Below are 21,114 nucleotides of genomic sequence, written 5' to 3'. Positions count from 1 at the left end.
GAAGCCAAGTTGCCCAAGGGTCACACAACAGTAAGAGGCAAAGCCGGAAGTTAAACCTTCAAGGGTCTGAAATCCAGTTTGCCTTTCTATTACACTTTGCTGCTTCTTTAAGTCAATCAGATTGTGTTACAATTAGTGATAATTTTGGTGTTCCTATTATTCATGAAATTGTCGATATGGGAAGGCAATGATTTTATTAGCATGCTCTGGTAATGCTGAGTAAAACAGTAAGGAAAAACTATGTAATGTAGTTTTTTTATGGCTGTTTTATGGTACTGACTGTTAATTAAGCCCATTATGAAACCAGAAGTGTTTCAATGATGCAGAGAGACAATGAATGGTTGACTTGTAGGTTAGAGGTATGTGAGTGGTAGAGAGCTTTAGATCTTTAATTAACTATGGTTGCTTAATTCAGTTGATTGAAGCACCATATGAATGAAGTCACATTTATGGATTCAGTTCCTGTGTGGGCCAGTTTATTTAGTCATGCTTACACTGTTAACCTCAGCCCACCTCCATGCTAATGCATACTGTTAGCTGCAAGCAAAGTACAGTATGAGTGGAAAAGTGCAAATCCCTTATGACACTTGGAAAAAATTACCCAACATGCATGTCCTATTGATACTGGCAGGGAGACAGGACACATTATTAATCTTTGATTGTTTTCAGTTTTCCTGAAAAATTCATTATGTCACAAAATGCCACAAATCATATACAAATTTGAATTCGATTTAAAAGTTGCCTTAAGTGCATTTTAACAAATCAAACATTGCGATTAATAGATTTAGTTGAAAATAGAAAATAAACTACATTTGACTCTTGAACAACATAGATTTGAACTCTGCATGTCCACTTAAACATGCTTTTTTTTTTTCAATAAATGTGTATGGTACTGTAAGTGTATTTTTTTTCTTGTGATTTTCTTAATGAAATTTTCTTTTCTTAGCTTCCTTTACTGTAAGAATAATGTCTATAACACATATAACTTACAAAATATGCGTTAATTGACTGTTTATGTTATCGGTAAAGCTTCTGGTTAGTAGTAGGCTATATTTGTAGTTAAGTTTTGGGGGAGTCAGAAGTTATGCACAGATTTTTAACTGCGTAAGAGGTCATTACCCCCAACCTTAGCATTGTTCAAGGGTTAGTGTATACTGATAGACTCAGTTTTATGAAGAAAAATACATTCAGTTATTTAGATAGGAATGGTTGATAGCTACTTGACTGTTTTTACTTGAGGTGTTCGTTTATTTCTCTTTCTTAAATTCTTTTTATCTGAGGTGAATGATGCTGATCTATGTTGCTAGGTTCATTTTTATATATTTGATAAAGGCTGTCATAAGTGGAGAAAAATAAAGGAAAGTCAAGTTAGTATTTTTCACTCTTTTTTTTCAACCAAAGTAATAAATAGCCCATATTAATAAATTACCACCATTTCTGAGGTGTGATAACTTAAACATTTATTTAATGTCTGTTTATGATACTGTTGCTCTAATATCATCACTCTGTACCACTGTTGTGAAAGAATTGTTCTTTCTTTGTAAGATTATCTAATATAGGGGAATGGGTATAATTGTTTAATATATATTTATTGAGTTTCTATAAAATAAATACATATTTATTGGGACCTACTCCCTGGGCATACGATTGTGAGCCAAAAAAAGACATGGTCTTTTCCTCATGGAAGCTTAGATTATAGTGGGGATGATAGACATCGATCAAATAATAATGTCTTAAAGAAATATTTATTGAATATAGCTAAGTACCAGGCAGTTTTGTAGGCACTGAGGATACAGAGAAAACAAGGACATACAAAAATCTCTTGCTTTATTGAGGTTACAGTCTTATGAGCAGAAAGAGTTTATCAACAAGCCAAAAAGTAAAATATATATATATGATGTTAGATGATGATAAGTGCCATAGGTAAAAACAAAGCAGGATGGTAATATAAAGAGTGGTGGGATATATGGGTGCAATTTTAAATAAAGTGGTTGGTAAGGCTCTGCTGAAAATGTGACATTTGAGCAAAGAATAGGAGATGAGGGCAAAGGTCATATTTCTATGGGAAGAGAGAAGAATAAAGTTAAAGTTCTCAGGCAGGAGGTCCTTGGTGTATTCTCAGACTATCAAAGAGGCCAGAGAGGTCAAGGAAGAGTGAGCAAAGCAACAACTAGTATGAAATGAAGTCACAGATGTAACAGGAGGCCAAGGCACGTATGGCCTAAGTAAGATGTGTATAGAGGGAGATGGGGAGCTGTTGAAGGTTTTTGTGATCTGCTCTAGGTTTTAATAAAAGATTATTCTGGGTTCTAGGTTGAGAGTAGGCTGCAGGGAGGCAAGAGAGAAACAGGGAGAAATGTCTCTGATTCAGAAAAGATGTGAGGGTGGATTGGACCAGGATGGCAGTGGTGGGGATTGTGAGAATTGGTTGGTTTCTATATATATTTTCTATTATTCCCAGTAAGTGGAGTATGTCATTGATTCTATTTTGGGGCAAAAGATTAAGTTCATATACCATGTTGAAATATTTCTTAGCATATTTTTTATGTTTGAATGTTAGAAAAAAGAATCTGTAAATTACGAGCAGATAAGTCACATTTTATCCTCTCATTGAAAACCATCCAATGCATTCTAACTCTATTTACACTAAATTCTAAACCTTAAAATGACTTGAAAGGCCAATCCAATCTATTACTGTGCTGTCCAGTATGTTAGCTACTAGCCACATGTGGCTATCAAGCACTTGAAACGAGGCTAGTCCAAAATGAGATGTGTTGTATGTATAAGATCAACAACAAATTTAAAATCTTAGGAAATAATGTAAAATATGTTATTAATAATTTTGTAAATAGCGATTACAGATTGAAAGGATATAATCTAAGAATTATAGTAAAAGTATAGTGTTAATATTAATTTTACCTACTTTTTTTTACTTTTTAAAAGTGTGACTACAAGGACATTTAACGTTACAAGTCTGGCTGACAGTTTTGGCTCACATTATATTTCTATTGGAGAATGGTGCTTGCATTTTCTTTATCTGGCTTTATCTCAAACTATTCTCCTTATTCACTGCCTCAGTCACACTGGATTTCTTTGATATTCTTGAACTTGCCAGGCTCATTTCTGCCTCAGGGTCTTTGTATTTTTTTATTCTCCTTTCCTGAAATGTTATTCCCTTAGACTTTCCCTTATCTTTCTCTATTATTCATATCTCAGCTCAAATATCCCTTCTAAGATAAGCATTTGCTGGCTATTCCAACTAAAGATCTGTTCACTCTAAATCTCATTTCATTAAAAACTTTTTATATAATTTATTCCTGGATGAAATATCTTTACTTATTTATGGCCAGTCGCCCTCTAGAATGGGTGATATGGGGAAGCTGAGATCTTAATTATTTTTTTGACCACTATGCCTCCAGAACAGTGTTTGGCATATATTAGTTACTTGTTAAATGAAAAAATAATTAAGCACTATGCATTAGAAGAATTTAGTGCTGTAAGGTAATACAGAAATATGTAGATTTGACATGGTCTAGGAAAATCAGGAAGTCTTACTAAGAAGTAAATTTTGATTTGAGAAGTAGAGAATGAGTAAAAGTTAACTAGAGAATTATAGTAATTTTCCAGAGAGGGAAGAGCACCCCAGATAGAAGGAATAGAATTAAGAGAAAACTCACTAATGAGTAAGTGATCTGACAAAAAGTAAAAAATAAGTACCTGATGAAAGTTAAAAATTAAAAAAGTTCAGTATGGTTAGGGGAGAAGAGTAAGGAGGCATGTTACATTCAGGGCCTCACAATATCTATGTGACATGTGGTTTCTTATCTAAGACAAAGTAAGTTGTATTATTGTCATTTTAAAGATTAGAGAAGTGAGGTATAGCAAAATTAAGAAACTCACGTAAGGTGAGTTTCTAAACAGGATCAACTCTTTGAAATATGGGTTTTCATAGTGATTAAAACAATTATAACTTTTATTAGCAGTTGAGAGCGCATGTTCATATAGCAATGTAAAAATATTTTAACGAGTGTTTGGTAAATTCCAACAGGCTTTTACCATTAGCATAGTTTGTGTTGTACAATTAAGTTACAATTACATCTCTCATTTTGGATAACATTCATTGGTTAATGATAAAGTGACAAAAGCTCATGCCTTTAAAAAAAAAAAAAGGGTAAGAGAAGAGATTCTGACCATGGACCGTCTGACTGCAAAACTATAACTCCCCAATATTTTATATTGTCTCTAACTCCCACAAAGTTAACATTTATGAAAAATATACACACTAAGTTTTGGAGTTTTGGGTCTTTGGCTCTTCAACAATCAATGTATTTGGTTGCAAGCAACCAAAACAGCTCTCTAAATAAGATGGAAAAGGAATTTTGTGGGAAGTAAATTGGATAGCTCATGAAAGCAATGGGCACTGGAGCACCAAGCTTAAAAAAAAAATGGCAAGCACCAAGGGAGGCTAATAGCACTCAAGACCATTCTACAGCAATGCTTAGGACATCACCACTTGTGCTGTTACATTGAAGAGCAGCTTCTATGACTCAACTCTGCCTATTCCTGGGTACTTGCTGCCCTGTGGATATACTTTCAACTGTGCTAACCTCATAATGAGTAATCTAAAACTTTTTCTGAGACTTTAGGTCATAACCTCCATATTTCAAATCCTCTCTAGAAGTACCCGATTGGCTAGACCTATTTGGATCTGAAAGAAGCCACTTTGGTTTTCTTGTTGGTGGCCGAAGCCTCGATTCCCATTTGTTTTAGAATTCACAACAGATGGAAAGGGTGTTGCTTGCTGAACTTTAAAAATGACAAACATTTACCACAGTTCACAGTTTGAGATTCAGATAAAAGGGCATCTGGACAACCCCAAATGATAGATGTTTACTACAACATATTTTTACTTGCATCAATATTTAGAGTTTTAAAAAGTTTAAGTTATTGTCTTTTCTTTGTATTTTCTGCCACTTTGTTGAAAATAAAGTATTTCTGAATCTGTGAATTTATGAATTGAATGTGAATTTTTTACATTTAAATAATATTTGCACTGGCATTTTTCTAGTTATTTATTTCCTCAATAAAAATATTTTTTAAAATGAACATTCAACACTGTTTATATGAAAGGTTTCTTTCAATATTTTGATATAAAATTCTTTTTAAGATATGCAATAATCACTTCCTCTCCAACTTTAGGTTAGAGATTTTAAGTTCAAACATATTTTTCTAATCAATTACCAATAAATAATTTTAATGCTTAATAATTAAATTGATGAGGTATCCAGCTTTTATTTTAAGTGAGAATAGATGATTTATTAAATTTTGGTGTGGTATTTATAAGTTCAAATATAACATAGGGTTGGTTATATTTAGCTCACAACCTTGGAAAATTAAAATGATAATGATCTTATTTTTAAGGAAAGCATCTTTTACTACATTTGATACATTTTTCACTTCTCATACCATCAAAAATGGTGGTGAACAAAATGATATAACTGTTCGATGATTTTATTAGAACACCTTATCTATTGATTTATTGTAACAATTTAATTGATATTTAATGTGAAAATGTATTTAAAAGTCCCAAGTTCTATTTGTCTATTTCTGTTGTAACTATAGTACCATATAGTCATCGAATAGATTTTAAAATGATTTCATTTATTTTTCTTTTATAAATGTATAAAAGAAAATACATTTATTTTTCTTTTATAAATGTATAAAAGAAAAATGTAAAAAAGAAAATTTCTATACTCAGTATAGAAATTTAGAAAATACAGAAAAGCAATGAGACAAATTAAATAATCAGTTATGTTCCCACTTTCCATATATAACCACTATTGACATTTTGATGTATTGCTTTTCAGTTTTTTTCCTATGTCTGCCTCTATGTACATGTGTGCATGCATGCACATGTGCGTATATGATTGTGCACATTACCTAACAACTTGCTTTTTTTTCCCCCAGAGGATATGCTTGTGAAGCAAGAAAGGGGCCTTGGATTACAGACATATTTAAAAGGTATGTCATGAATGCTGACTTTTTTCATTTTAGAAGCTAATTTTTGTTTGGCTTTGCCTGGTGTAAGAATATACAAGTGAAACTTATTACAGGGCCTTTCTGGCAAGACCCATCCCTAGGGTCATTCAGAGGCTGTGCTCCTCAGTAATAGCTTTTCTGCTTCCTGGAAATCCTCAGATCCTTCTCTGTGATACCAGATCTCTGCTTCTTGTAACACCACACCTCACCACTGCCAATACAATCTGTTGTAATGAACTTTTTTTCCTTGTGTTCTTCGGGATTCTTAATCTCCACTGTCTTTTTCCTGAATCAAATATATTCAATTTTGGCTTCAAGTTAATTTTCCATCTGCTTTATCCCAATGATTTCTGAGTTTATTCAGTAGTGAGAGCATTGGATTGTTCTATTTCATTCTTGATCACACTTTAGGAGGACATTATCTAAACGTTCTGGGCTTCAAGTTTCTCATAATTAAAATGAGAATTTAGGGTGTATACTCTCTAAAGTATTTTCCAGAGCTAACATGGAATGTCTATATGTCTATAAAATGAGTGTGGAAGAGTGGAAAGGGCCTGGGCCATGCATCAAAGAAAGCTAGGTGCAAATCTTGGAGCTCTGTGACTTTCGCTTTGAAGCTTTCTGTTTTCAGACTTGTATTTTCCTTTTCATTTGTTTTTCATTTTGCTCCTTTGAATAAATTCCACTGCCCTGTCTTTGAGTTTGCTGATCCTTTCTTCCATTTCTTCTAGTGTGATGTTGAGTCCCTCTATTGAATTATTCAGTGCAGTTATTGCATTTTTCACCTCTATGTTTTCTGTTTGGTACATTCTTATATTTTTTCTTTGTTGAAATTCTCGTTTTATTGATGCATTGTTATCCTGACCTCAGTGAACATCTTTAAGATAATTACTTTGAACTCTTTGTTAGGTAAACCACTTACCTTCATTTGATTAAGGCCTGTTTCTGGGGTCTTGCCTTAATCTTTTGTTTGGAACATATCCCTTTGTTTCTTCTTTTTTTTTTTTGACTCTGTGCTGATTTCTGTGCATTAGATAAAACAGAGGCCCCTCCCAGTCTGGACAGGGTCACCTCTGTAGAAGATAAACCTTGTCCTTCACCCTGACTCTAGTTCTTTGGCGTCTCTCAAACCTTTGTGATTATCCATGCCTTTTTTGTTCTTAGTGGGTCCCAGTTGTTGAGGGCGTGCCAAGACCTGTCAGTGCCCCAAGGGGAAGATCTCAGTTCGCCTAATTGGAAGTAGGCTAATTGGAAGCTGGACCTTCAGACAGCAGCTGAGAAAGAATATAGTTAAACCCCTTCCAGGGAAAAACTAGAAAATGGACATTTCTGTCTGTTTTCTCTGCACTGAGCCCTGGGAAGATAGCCTGTTAAGAACTGTTTCTTTGTTCTGTGGGACCTGCAAACACAAGCCTCACTGGCCATCAGAGCCAGGCCATCAAGGGGTACATCCTCTGGGTGACGGTCACAAAAGCTGGGGCATTAGACATGTGTACAAGCTTCTTTCAAGCAGATTTTGGTGACCTGGCGTGGGGCAGAGGGATCACAGAGATGGCTTCTGTGGGCCTCCCTGGTTCCTAGGGAGGGTGGCAATCAACTCCTAGATGTGTGCAAAATTAAAAGTCTCTCCTTTAGGGAGCAGCTCTTAAAGTATTCAAGTAGACCCTTTTCAGGGAAAGATTTGGAGTTGGTCATTTTTTTTCTTCTCTCTCTGAGCTGAGTTCTGGGGGGATAGGCAGGATATGTCCTCTAGTGCCTGTTAAGAACTGTTTCTTTGTTTACCACAGTCTCGTTGTCTCACAGATGCAAGCTTCATTGCCATTTAGAGCTAGGTGTTTGGGGAATCGTCCCTCAGATGGAAGTCTTAAAAGTTGGGGTACTAGATGTTGGTGCCAAACCCTTCACTCCTCAAGAAGCAGCTGGAGATTGTGAGTCCCTCTCAATTGCATGTTACTGTGCCAGGGGTGAGCTTTATGGCAACAGTGTGTCTCAACCTTTCCCACCCATTTTGATGTGGGGTTTTTCTTGTTCACCCAATGCATAGGAGTCACTTAGCTGGTTTCTGGATTTCTTTTAGGGAGAATTGTTTCATGGGTAGCTGTGGATTCCATGCGCCTGTGGGAGGAGGTGAGTTCAGGAGCCTTCTAGGTCACCATCTTAGACCAGAATTCCTGAAGCCTGTATTTTCTTATATATTAAAAGGGGTAAAGAAGTGATTGTGTTTGGCTACATGTAACAGAACTCTGACTGCAATGGCTTGAATAAACAAGAGGTTGACTTTTCTCATTTATTGAGAAGAAAATAGGCATTTCAGAGTTCGTGTGTCTGCTTCATCATGTTGTCATTATCCTGGGCTACTTCTAATTGTCTGCTCCATCGTCTTTAGTGTATGGTTTTCATCTTTACGAGTGCACCACAAGCATAGTATCCATATTCTCGGCAAGAAGGGAAGGATGGAATTCAAAAGGGGCATGAATTTTCATGAGAAAAAATAGTCTCGCCAAAGTGACTTCTACTTCCATCTCATTGGCCAGAGCTGTGACACAAAGTTATTCACAGCTACAAGGGAATCTAGGACAGGAGTCCCCAACCCTGTTAGGAACCAGGACACACAGCAGGAGGTGAGCTGTGGGCAAATGAGTGAAGCTCCATGTGTATTTGCAGCCGTTCCCCAGTGCTAGCATCATCGCCTCAGCTCCACCTCAGATCATCAAGCATCACCTCAGATTCTCATAGGAGTACCATCTTTTTGGTGCCAAAAAGATTGGAGACCGCTGATCTAGAACATAATATTTTTGAATGTGTTGACAACCTGAATAAAATTTGAGTTCTGCTAGTAAGGAAAAAGGTGGGAATAGATAATGAGTAGGCAATATCAATGTCTGCAGCTAGGAAAACTTAAATAAATTCCTCTGGTTGGTGGGAGGTCATATGAAATGACACACATGTGATACAGGATACATCTTGAGTGTTTGAATAATGACTTCCCTATTTTGTGGTTATTATTATTTCATGCTGAAGCAACTATTTGTGATGATCATGAAAATGATGCTTGTATGGTAATGTTACATTTGAAATATGTAAAATCTATCTAAAGAATGTAAAGGGTGTCCGTTTCCTCCATTTTGCATAAATTCTGTTTTGTTTTCGAATATAGCTTGAGTCCGCTATCTCATTTTTATTTGGCCTATTAAAGATTTAAAAATTAAGAAGATGCGAGTAAATTGAAAACATATGTGTTTAACTCTTATAAACGTAAAAAATCTAAATAAAATAGTAAAAAAAGTAAATGGTAAAGCCAGATTAACTTTGGGAAATGTTTAATACTTTGGGGAGTCTTAATATAGGAGAAAATCCTGTCAGTTAGAGAAAGTGACTACTTATATAGTGTGTGTGGTTCAAGAGGAAATTGGAAAACATATTTTCTTTGGAAATGCTTCCTTGCCCAAAACGATTCCCACTATTCCTTTTGTTAGTCTGCCACCTGCCTGAAATGCCCATGATTAGAATCATTATGAGAATATATTTCTATAAGTATCCTCCTAAAATGTGTTATCTGAGAAAAAAATTCTGACTGCAACATTAGCAATACATATTTTTAAAAAATCGTATCAGCAATTGTAGTTTACAGGCTGCTGTGAAACTTGGTAAAGACAAGGTCCATCTTTTGGTTAGGAAAAAGAAGATCTGAAATTTAAGAGAACATCAGCAGTATGAGGAAATTAAGAGCAACCAAAATAAGGCAGGTGAGGATTAGAAAGTACAAACACCATGGAAGACTTAGGCCTGTTTCTTCTTTTAGTGCACCAATGTGCAATACCAACACTGAAACACTTCATTATCATCACCTAGATATCACAGAGTAGAAATAATCCTTGACTTAAATTCCACTCAAGGACTCTGATATTTGACAGGAAATACTTATAGCGACATTTCAGATATGATTAGTAATACCTCGGAACTCCTTAGAGCCTTAATCCATGCGCTCCCTCCACCTCTGTCACTGCTCACTGCCATTAAGCACTGTGGAGGTGGGGATGTTTTACAGTTTATAATGTCTTCGTGATCATCAGAATGGTACCGTTTAGACTACCTGAATGTTCACATTTGAGAAATTTCTTAAGGTTGGTTGAAATAGAAAGAAATAGCTTCTTTCTCCTAGACTGTCAAATGTTTTTCTTGCAGTCCAGTGTGCTGCATAAGCATTAATTTGCATGGCCAGGAGAGCAGGAGGAATATTGAGTGGTCATGTAATTCATTAGACTAAATTGCATTTAACTTTTTAAAATCAATTTCCTTGAAAGGTTTAGATTAGATCCCTAATCCATTTGTTTTTCTTAGTCTTTGAAAATTCCCCCTTATGTTTATTTAGCAAACACTTATTGTTACTTATAAAATGTCTTCACAGGCATTTTAAATATTGACAGATTTAATCCTTATAAACGCAGTGAGTTAGGTATTCTTATTATTACTGCTTATCAGTGGAGGAAACTGCCACAGAGAGGATGAGCAACTTGCCTGAGGTCATGCAGCTAGCCAGTAGGAGAGCCATCCTTCAAACCTAGCAGTCTGGCTCCAGGGCCCATGCTTTAACCTAGTGTTCTGGGCCTTGAGGAACATGCTGCCAGACTGATTCACAACCTATTTTTCTTAGTTGTCTGGCGTTTTAATGTAGAATATTTTGGTAGTATTTCACCTGTAGCCCATCTTGTTTTTACACAATAGATCAACAACCGTGACATTAAATTGATCAGGTGTCAGATTTTATTCATCTAAGTAGCAATATTTTCACTTCACTTTCCAAAGGTAGATAAAGATATAGAATTTCTTCCTTTATTCCCATAATTATATCATTTCCTCATATAACTTCCCACCAAATAATCTCCACCAAAAACATTAAACATTTGGATACATAAGTGAAAATCTAAAAAAAGCTTGTAATGCAGACAGTAAGCTACTCCATATAGTTAGTGTGTCATTGGTGTCATGGTGCTAGAGTCTTACAGTGCAAAAAATAATTTTAGAAACCTTCCTAATGTCAGAGGACACTCAGTTTTTATTTTCGGTGAATTGGCCATTTCTATAACCTATTACACATTATTCTTAGGACAACTAGAGGGACCCAAGAGAGCTGAATGAGTCAGGAATGAGAATAAAAAAATAGAGATTTGAAAAAATTATACATATATATATATTTGTATAATTTCTATATATATATAGATATCTATATATATATATATATATACAGATATATATCCTATATATATATATAGGTTTTAGCCAAATAGAACCATACTTTGATTTTTGGGGATACCTATGTGAAAAAGGATGATGAGTTTTCATTCTATGTGAAGATGAACCCCCATTTGTGTTTAAAGGTCCAGTGGTGTTGGAGCTGATGCTTACCAGCTCACAAGAGCACTAAATGTTTGCAATTTTTCTTCCTTCTGCATTCAGTGACTCATGTCATAGCTTGAAATTAGCTATGGTGAGAGTATTTACATCACGGAAATCAGGAAACAGTGGAAATCAGGGCCTTTTCTTTTACCCCAGAGGCAGTTGTCAAACATTGATGAACACACCACCGGGTGCTTGGAAACATAATTAACGCGTAATAGTTAAAAATTTTCCTCTAATAATTTAAAAGAAACAAACAGACAATAAAAATAAATAGAACCTCTGACTTTGCTTTGCTTATTTTTGTGCTATGTTTTTGTGATTGAAAGCCTGTGTTAGGAAAAGATAATCAGTCCTAAGAACACCAAATTCACCACTGAACCTTGTAACCAGACCTTTTAAAACACAATCTGTTGGCCTTGGAAAGCTTTGTCAGGAAGAGAGTCCTCACTGGGTTTTCATTTCCATGTTCCACCAGACATTCACAAAGAAAAATTACTTCCTACTGAGTATCCATTAGCCCCCAGCACTGATGCTAATGAGCAAACTGCAAGTGAGCTGGAGAGCAAATGGATATGAGTCACCAAATACACTTAGCTGGCGCTTCCTGCTCTGCCTCCTGCGTCACTGCAGACACTTGTTCCTTAGCAGCCCGGGTGAAAGTCACAGTCCTGCAGTCAAATGTTGGTGGGGGAACTGCTGATCCGAAGGATGCACTAATTTGTACTCGTGAAATCATCAGTGCACATACCTCCCCATATTTGGGGTTTGTATCTAGGTTGAAATACTCTTAAATGAATAATATTAAGCTAAGAGCACAGACCCTTTTAAAATATATTGCTTTATCAAGAACAGAAAGCCAAATAAATAGGATTGAGACCAAGCCGGGTTTTTTTTCTGTGCGAATATAAAGAAACTAAGAGGCAAATAATGCCAAGTACCACTAAGCAGCCAAGAGTAGGGAAACAGTAACCACTGCTCCAAAGGAGGCTTCTATGGTGGGATTTTGTTTGTTTACTTTTGTTTTGTGCCTTCCTAATTGCTGATGCTGCAAGTAAAAGAAAGGAAGGAGAAGTTTGTAGCTCTAGGGCTTTCCTAGGAATACTTCCCAGTGTTGACTAGGCAACAAGTAGCAGATGGAAAAAAGAAAGATTTCTGATTAGCTTCTGGTGACACACTTTGTGTACATGGGCTACTAATGGGAGCTAATGGTGATTTCAAGTTTATGTTTATGGACAAACAATGTGGATGCCTTGGTGAGTGGTTACTAAGTATTCACTAAGGGACATTTTTAAGAATGATGTTTGTCAACCAGGAGGAGGTAAGCATAACGAGGCAAAATTTTGTTTCAGTGGGAACTCTTGTAATGCTTGAATCTAATTTATTTGTTTATATTTTTCTTGATTCCAAAAATTATTTAAGCCGTTCTGAAAGAATACATGATACAACCGAGTAAGCAAATTGAGCAAAAGAGAAAATAAACATGAAAAAATAACATTATAACATATGAGTGAGGTTAGTTCACAGTTTGTGTGAGTGAACTAGAAGTGGGCCATAGATTTAGCTATGAGCCTTTAGAAAATCAAGGTAGGGAAGACAATATGATGAATTATTGAGTCAATGTTTATAGGATGAAAACAAACCAGTCGCTCAGACAAAGCACTGCTATTCAACACTGAGTAGTAAAAAAAATTGACTGAAAAGGTCAGTAAACATTTACAAATTGGGAGGTGCACTGAGTAGTAATAAGTACTAGGTCTGATGGACATCACCTTTAATTAGTTTCCTGAAGAACATTACATTTAAAAATATAACAACCACCATTTTAGTACTAAAATGCCAAAAGTTATACTTAAATATGATTACCAAAAAACAAAAAAACAAAAAGAACCTCAAAACAAATGAGAATAAATTTAAACGAGAAGCATTTTAAATGGTTAGTAAAATTAATAGAAAGGAATCTTCTACTTTTATGGTTATAAAATTATTAGGTAGCTACTCAGACATAAGCAACAGGGAAACAAAGGAATAGGAGCCCAGCTCTGTAATTACAGAAACTTCCCTCGAAGACCTTCCTTAAGTACCTCCCAGAAATACCTCCCTTTTAGGGTTATAAATTACCCCAAATCCTAGAGCATGAAGGCCATAAAAGTTGCTGGCCTAAACCAGCTACAAAACCGAACTCCGATAGGCCCCAATGGTGACAAAATGATATAACAATCAATCGAATAGTAGTAAAAATTACTGAATACTGCAAAGATAAGTAGGCCTTAGAAGTAGGTCTTTTGTTATTACAAAACCTCCCTAACAGTTGTAACCATGGGCACTCAGAAGAATCAAAGCGAATGAACCCTGAACCACAGCTCTCTTCAGTAAACACATTCTTCTTTGGTACCTAACTTCACAGTTTAAACTGAAGACGGTTGCTTGTTCGTGAGGCAGTTTTTATCTCTGCCAGTGTGTTCTCTTTTTCCCTTTTGTAGAAGGACCACTGTAGACTGAAACTTATCAAGGAACCAGCTGTGCATGTAAGAGTTGATGTTAAAACATTTTTTTTCTTACTTTATCCTGCATTCGACTTTTATCTTGCCACTTTAGCCTATAATTTAAAACAACCTGAAAAGTGAATTCAACCTATCTTCAGGTTCACAAAAATATTATTCGGTGGCTCTTTATGTTGACAAAAGTTGTAGACTAAAGAAGGAGAAAGGGAAGTACTGATAATGAAGAAGTGGGGGTTAAGAACACCTTGGCAAAAAGTGGGGAGACCTCTTCCTTTACACAGGAGAGATAGAAGAGGTTGAGTGGACTTAGAATAAGAATGGATGATGCAGCAAGGAGGGAAAACAATTAAGATTCTGACTAGATGATTTCAACATACTGTACTTATTAAACTGAGAGTAATTCTATTGGTTTTCAGAAATTGTAAGGCCGAGGGTATCTGGGGAGCTTGTTGAAAGTGCTGATTTCTGAACCTGGACCCAGAGATTCTGAATCAGGAGATTAGGGAGGGGAGGGACAGTGGTGGGGGAGCAGGGAAAGGGCTGCAGAAATATAATTTTGAGATTTACCTGAAGTTGATCTAATGAAGGTGATTCACGGAAACTATTTTATCTTATATCCTTTTCCCTTTGATTTTGGTGCCATTATTATTATTATTTTAAATGTGTGCATGACACAGAAATTTTTGCTCTTGATTCTAAACTCTGTACATTCAGAGCCAACCTGTGCCATTTGCTCTTTTACTATTCCAAAAAAAACAATATTTTCTTTCTCCATCTATCTATCCGCATATGTCCGTATCTCTTTTATTTTCATATCACACCTGCACAGACAGTAGGATGCATTACAGGAGATGAACCCTGAGCTTAGGAAACCAGAATATTTTATAATGGGCAGCAAGCATGTCTTCCCCTTGGTCTAAAGCATGGTTTCTGAACCTCAGGATTATCAACATCTGGGGCCAGATTATTCTTTGTTGTAGGGGGCTGTCCTATGCATTGTAGGTTTATTCAGTAGCTCTCTGGCCTTTGCCCACTAGATACCAGTAGCACCCTCAGTTATGACAATCAAAAATGTCTCTAGACATTGACAAATGTCCCCTGAGGAAGAAAAAATCACACTTGGTAGAGGACCGTTGCTCTAAAGGGAGGTATTATTACTATCTTCCAAGGCTGTTCGCTATACAGACATCCTTGAAATGATAGTTTGGAACAAAGGGTAATAGTCAGCACTTCTGTCATAAGATGTGCAGATATGTGAGAGATTCGTGGAGAATTGTCTCTAAACATACTTCCAATATATATGCATGTCACCCTTGTATTGAAGCCATTCACAATCTCTGCATCAAAAAAATTTAGTATAATGGTCTCTGATACCTTTTATGTATATTTTTATATGGATATGAGAGGATAAGAAACACATCTACTCACAATCTTTCGTATAAAAACTGTATGCTCAACAATGTAAATGGCCTCCTCCATCTTCTCTATAGCATTTTTAAAAAATCAATAACCTTGTAATAAGTGGAGTATTGTTTTGGAGATTAAAGAAGAGAATCAAGATTCAACTGATGTGTGGATTACCAGTTTTTAGAAAAGAAATACACTGCTTTAATTAATAATGACATTTTTCCCTAGAAATGCTGTATACATATAATACAGATATTTTAAGAATGTGGACTTGGGGAGGCCAATTTTATTAGGCTGTTTTGAGACACCACTTATTTCAGTGATTGAGAGAATTAAAAATAGAATTAGTTGGTCTGAATAGTCAGTAGAGGAATAATTTGCCGATGACATATTATATATAGAAAACTCTAATGACTCCATCAAAAAACTGTGAGAACTAATAAATGAATTCAGTAAAGTTGCAGGATACAAAACCAACATACATAAATCTGTTGTATTTCTATATACTAACAATGAACTATCAGAAAGAGAAATAAAGAAAACTATCTCATTTTCAATTACATCAAAAAGAATAAAATACCTAGAAATAAATTTAACCAGGAGATGAAAGAACTGTATATTAAACACTAGAAGACATTAATAAAAGAAATTAAAGAGTACACTCATGAATGGAAAAATGCTTTGTGCTCATGGATTGAAAGATTCAGTATTGTTAAAATGTCCATACTACCTAACGCATTCTACAGATTCAATGCAATCCCTATCAAAACTCCAATGGAATTTTTCACAGAAATAGAACAAAGAATTTTAAAATTTGTTTGAAACCACAATAACCCTGAATAGCCAAAGCAATTATGGGAAAGAAAAATAAAGCTAGAGGCATCACATTCTCTGATTTCAAACTACATTACAAAGATATTGTTATTAAAACAGCATGATATTGATATAGAAACAGATGTATAGACTAATGGAACACAATAAAGAGCTCAGAAATAAACCCATGCATATATGGTCAATTAATTTATGATAGAGAATACAAGAATATACAATGGGAAAAGGATAGTCTGTTCAGTAAATGGTGTTGGGAAAACTCGACAGCCACATGCAAAGAAATGAAACTTGGTAACTATCTTACACCATACACACAAATTAACTCAAAATGGACTAAAGACTTGAATGTAAGACCTGAAACCATAAAACTCCTAGAAGACATCATAGGTGGTAAATTTCTTGGTGTAGATCTTGAAGATGATTTTTTGAATTTGACACCAAAAGCAGAAGCAGCAAAAATAAAAACTAATAAGTGGGACCTATTTACTTATTTGTGTTCTACCTTGAAGCTGCACCATGAAGGAAACTATCAGCAAAATTAAAAAGCCAACTACTGAGTGGAAGACAATATTTGAAAATCATAGATCTGAAAAGGAGTTAATATCCAATATATATATAACTCATACAACTCAATAGCTAAACAGATAATGTAATTAAAGAATGGGCAGAAGATCTGAATGAACATCTCTCCAAAGAAGACATACAGATAGTCAACAGATATATGAAAAGACGCTCAACATTATTGATCATCAGGGGAATGCAAATCAAAACCACAGTGAGATAGTGCTCACACCTGTTAGAATGACTCTTATCAAACCCCCGCCCCCCCAAAAACAAAAAACATGAAATAACAAGGGTTGGTGAGGATGTGAAGGAAAGGGAACCCTTGTGCACTGTTGGTGGGAATGCAAATTGGTTCAGCTGATATGGAACACATTATGAAGGTTCCTCAAAAAATTGAAAATAGAACTATCATTTGATCCGCTATCCCACTTGCAGGTATAGATCTATCTATCTATCTATATATATATATATAAACACACACACACAATGGATAAAGTTGGATATAAATAATGGAATATTTTTCAGATATGAGAAAGAAGGAAATCCTGCCATTTATGACCACACAGATGAACCTTGAGGACATCATGCTAGGTGAATTAGCCAGATAAAGAGAGACAAATGCTACATGGTATCACATATGTGGAATCTAAAAAAAAGGTCATAGAAACAGAAAACAGAAAAGTGGTTGGGTGAGGGGGAAGTAGGAAGTTAGTAAAAGGATATAAACTTTCAGCTCTGATATGAATCAGTATGAATCAGTTCTGAAGATCTAATGTGTAACATGGTAACCATAGTTGATAACACTGTATTGTATAATTGAAAATTTCTAAGACTGTAGAATTTAAATGTTCTCATTACATATATACACACACATATGTACACATATGTGTGTGTGTGTGTGTGTGTGTGTGTGTGTGTGTGTAGAAAGAGAGAGAGAGAGGAGAGGGGAGGGACGGGGAGAGAGAGGTGTTAACTAGATGGGAAGAATCTTTTCACAATGTATACATATATCAAATTAACACAATGTACACTTTAAATATCTTACAATTTTATTTGTCAATTATATCTCAATAAGGCTGAAAGAATTTTAATATTCATGATTAAGTAGTTGCAGTTTTTTCTTTTGCATCATTACACAGTTCTATGTTAGATATAGTTTACTAAAATGGTATATGTTTTACTTAATAAGAAAAATAGATATATTTTATTTGATACATAGAAGATGTGGTGTCAGGTGAGGAGGATACTTCTCTGAGACTAGAAACCAGGAACCAAGGTATCATCCCAGCTATACCACTTACTAGCTGGGTGACCTTGAACTGGTCACTCATCTCTGGCTCTCACTTTCCTAGTCAGTGAATGAAGTGATCTGATAGTATTCTCCAGCATTACGATAAAGAACTCTCACAAGAGTTTCTCCTATGGAGTTTCTTTTAACATCTGGTTGGGGTTATCACACTGAGCATTTATACTAATTGACCCATCAGTCCAGGTTAACACTTAATTATCAGATAATCAGTATGATTGTGCTGAGTATGTTGACTGATGTATAAACAATCCAGTCAGAGGGTCAGGCAGATGGGCTGGCTATCTGTGGTGACATGTAGGGGAAGTTTCTGAGATATATGGCCTTATATATCTCATATGTATAAGAGCAGTCATGCAAATGACATGTGGTTCAGTAATCTTGGAGTTCTTTGGTCACAGTCAACCACTGTACCTGCCCAAAGCCAATTCACTGCTGTCTCCTTAGAAAATGGGCCCTGTATCTGTTCCCTCACTAAGCCTCATGGCTACTCACCAACCAATGAGAAGCCTCAACATTTTGAGCACATAAAAAACACAGGCAGCTGGAAGTCAACATTATTAATAAACTCTAAGTGCCTATGTTGAGATGCATTTCTTCCTTGAAATTGGAATTGTGATTTTAATATATATAGAAGCCAACATTTTTCTTTTAAATAAGACAGTAATGGTTATCACACCAGAACTTTGTGTTAACAAATAGCACTAGCATCTCACTTATCAGCACTTACTGGTTTGATGTCTTGTTTAATATTTTATGACTACTTTGCTGGTTTGTCTTGTTTTTGTAGAATTCTTGTACTATATTCCTAAAATTAGCTAAAATTCATTGAGCACTTACTCCCATTACGTACTAGGCACAGAGCAGAGTGCTCTATGGGTACTATCACATTTGAATTTCACAGCAACCATTGAGGGCGGTGCCCTTGTGTCTCTCACATTAAAATATGAGGAAGCTGAGACTGGGAGGAGATGATAAAGTGGTAACTCAAGGACACACGAGTGGTTAATAATTTGAACCGAAGTGTTTCATATCTGTCTGATACCATAATTCATACTTTTAAAAAATTGTTATTAAGTTTATTGGAGTGACATTGGTTAATAAGAATATGTTTATGGATGTGGTTCCATAGTGTAGCGGTTAGCATGTCTGCTTTACACACAGAAGATCCTGGGTTCGTGCCCCAGTGGAGCCACAGTCCATGGTCTACGGCCATGCCACCCTGAACAAGCCCAATGTCTGATCTCGGAAGCTAAGCAGGGTCAGGCCTGGTTAGTACTTGGATGGGAGACCACCTAGGAAGACCAGGTGCTTTAATATAAATAAAATAATATAATAATAAAAAATATATGTGTTTCAAGTATATAATTCTATAATATATCTTCTGTATATTGTATTGTGTGTTCACGTCTCTATACCTTTTCCATTACCGTATATTTGACTCTCTTTATCCTCTTCTTCTGGCCTCTACCTCCCTTCTTCTGGTAACCAACATACTATTGTCTGTGTTTATGAGTTTTTTGTTTGTTTGTTTACACCACTCATGTTCTTAACCAAGATGTGTTACTGCTTTTACCAACATCATGTTATACTATTAAGAAGACATCTTAAGTTGGGAGAAATGAAACATGTATACTATTCTGTATGTTTCATTTCTGCTTTCTCCTGGGTCAGACATGGCCATTGATAGAAATTTTCAAATCTGTTTACAGATTTTATTTCTGCTAACCAGAAATATGGAGTGAGGAGCAATGAAAAATATCTCTTTAAAGATGGCTAAGTATTTCAAAATGGAAAAATGGGTTTATTGTTGGGTTAGAGTTGTGGCAAGAAGAAAAAAAGTTTAGTGCAAAACAATTTGTGTTTTTATATACCGAAGGAATGAATGGGACCAAATATAATATGATTGTCTATGAAGCTTGAACTAGGCCAGACTGGACACCACCTGGATTGTCTTGTACAGGACACTTGGTAGCCAAAAACTAAAAGTGAAAAGACAGCAAGATTGAAATCATGAAAAGACACAATCATCCAAGTTTTGTTTCTAAAATTTCATAACAATAATAATAAGCAATAATAGGCAGAGCTGTAGTGAAAATTTTTCTTGTTATGAAATTAGCACTTTAAAAAAATAGACAAATTTAAACATGTTTCTATCCTCTTAATTTTTTTTTGTAATTAATATTCTTGGTAAATAATTTGTGAGCCATAAAGAATGGATTAAAATTAGATTTTAACTTCATTGATTTTAGATTCCTTCTGTAAACATGATTCGATAGAATTATTAAAAAGTTTCCTTTCTTTTCCCCCAACTAGGAATACTGTATCCTACCACTGTTAACACTAACCATGACAAGTGATAGATAGTAGGGGAGGTAGAAGCAAAACAGTTGCACTCAGTATTGGATATGTGTGAATCCTGAATTCCATGATAAATTAAATTTGCTTTTACCTACCTTGGCACTTTTATAACTTAATTTAATTAAAAATATTAGGAAAATTGAGCTGCGAGTCTGGCTAAGGGCAATGTGCTGAGGTATTCATAAAAAAACAGATTCTAGGTTATGTTTTAGTTTTCTGTTTGCCTTATAGATATGTGGAGAGGACGTCACTGATTTGCAGCCCTTGAAGAGACCTGAGCTTCTTCCATTGCAAAAGATGTTATTTGAAAGATTGGATTTGAATACAATCTTATAGAGAAGGGCCAGACTAAGAATTACTAGCATGGAAGAAATATTAGTAGAATGAAAGGCATTATTAATTTTTCCTTCCATTTATTCATTCAGTCAACTGTTCATCAAACATTCAGTGCCTACTATATACTAAGCTGTGATTTCTGTGCTGAGGAAAATGGCACAAAAAATAAAGTTTCTGCTTTCATGGAGTTTACATTCTCGTGGGAGACAGTAGTGAAATCTTTTGTAGTGTTTACTTTAGTACTTTCTAGAGGTTCAGCAAGTGAGTGGACTCAAATTGTATTGGGCCTAAAGGTACCTGCAAGATGTCTCCTTTCTGCTACTGCTTGCTTAGGGGATCTCTCTGCTTCTCTCATACCCTGAATGCAGT

Source organism: Pteropus vampyrus, unplaced genomic scaffold (genome assembly GCF_000151845.1).
Source record: "Pteropus vampyrus isolate Shadow unplaced genomic scaffold, Pvam_2.0 Scaffold102, whole genome shotgun sequence".
Lineage (NCBI taxonomy): Eukaryota > Metazoa > Chordata > Mammalia > Chiroptera > Pteropodidae > Pteropus > Pteropus vampyrus.
The sequence above is the reverse complement of the archived record's forward strand: the minus strand, read 5'-3'. Positions refer to the sequence as shown.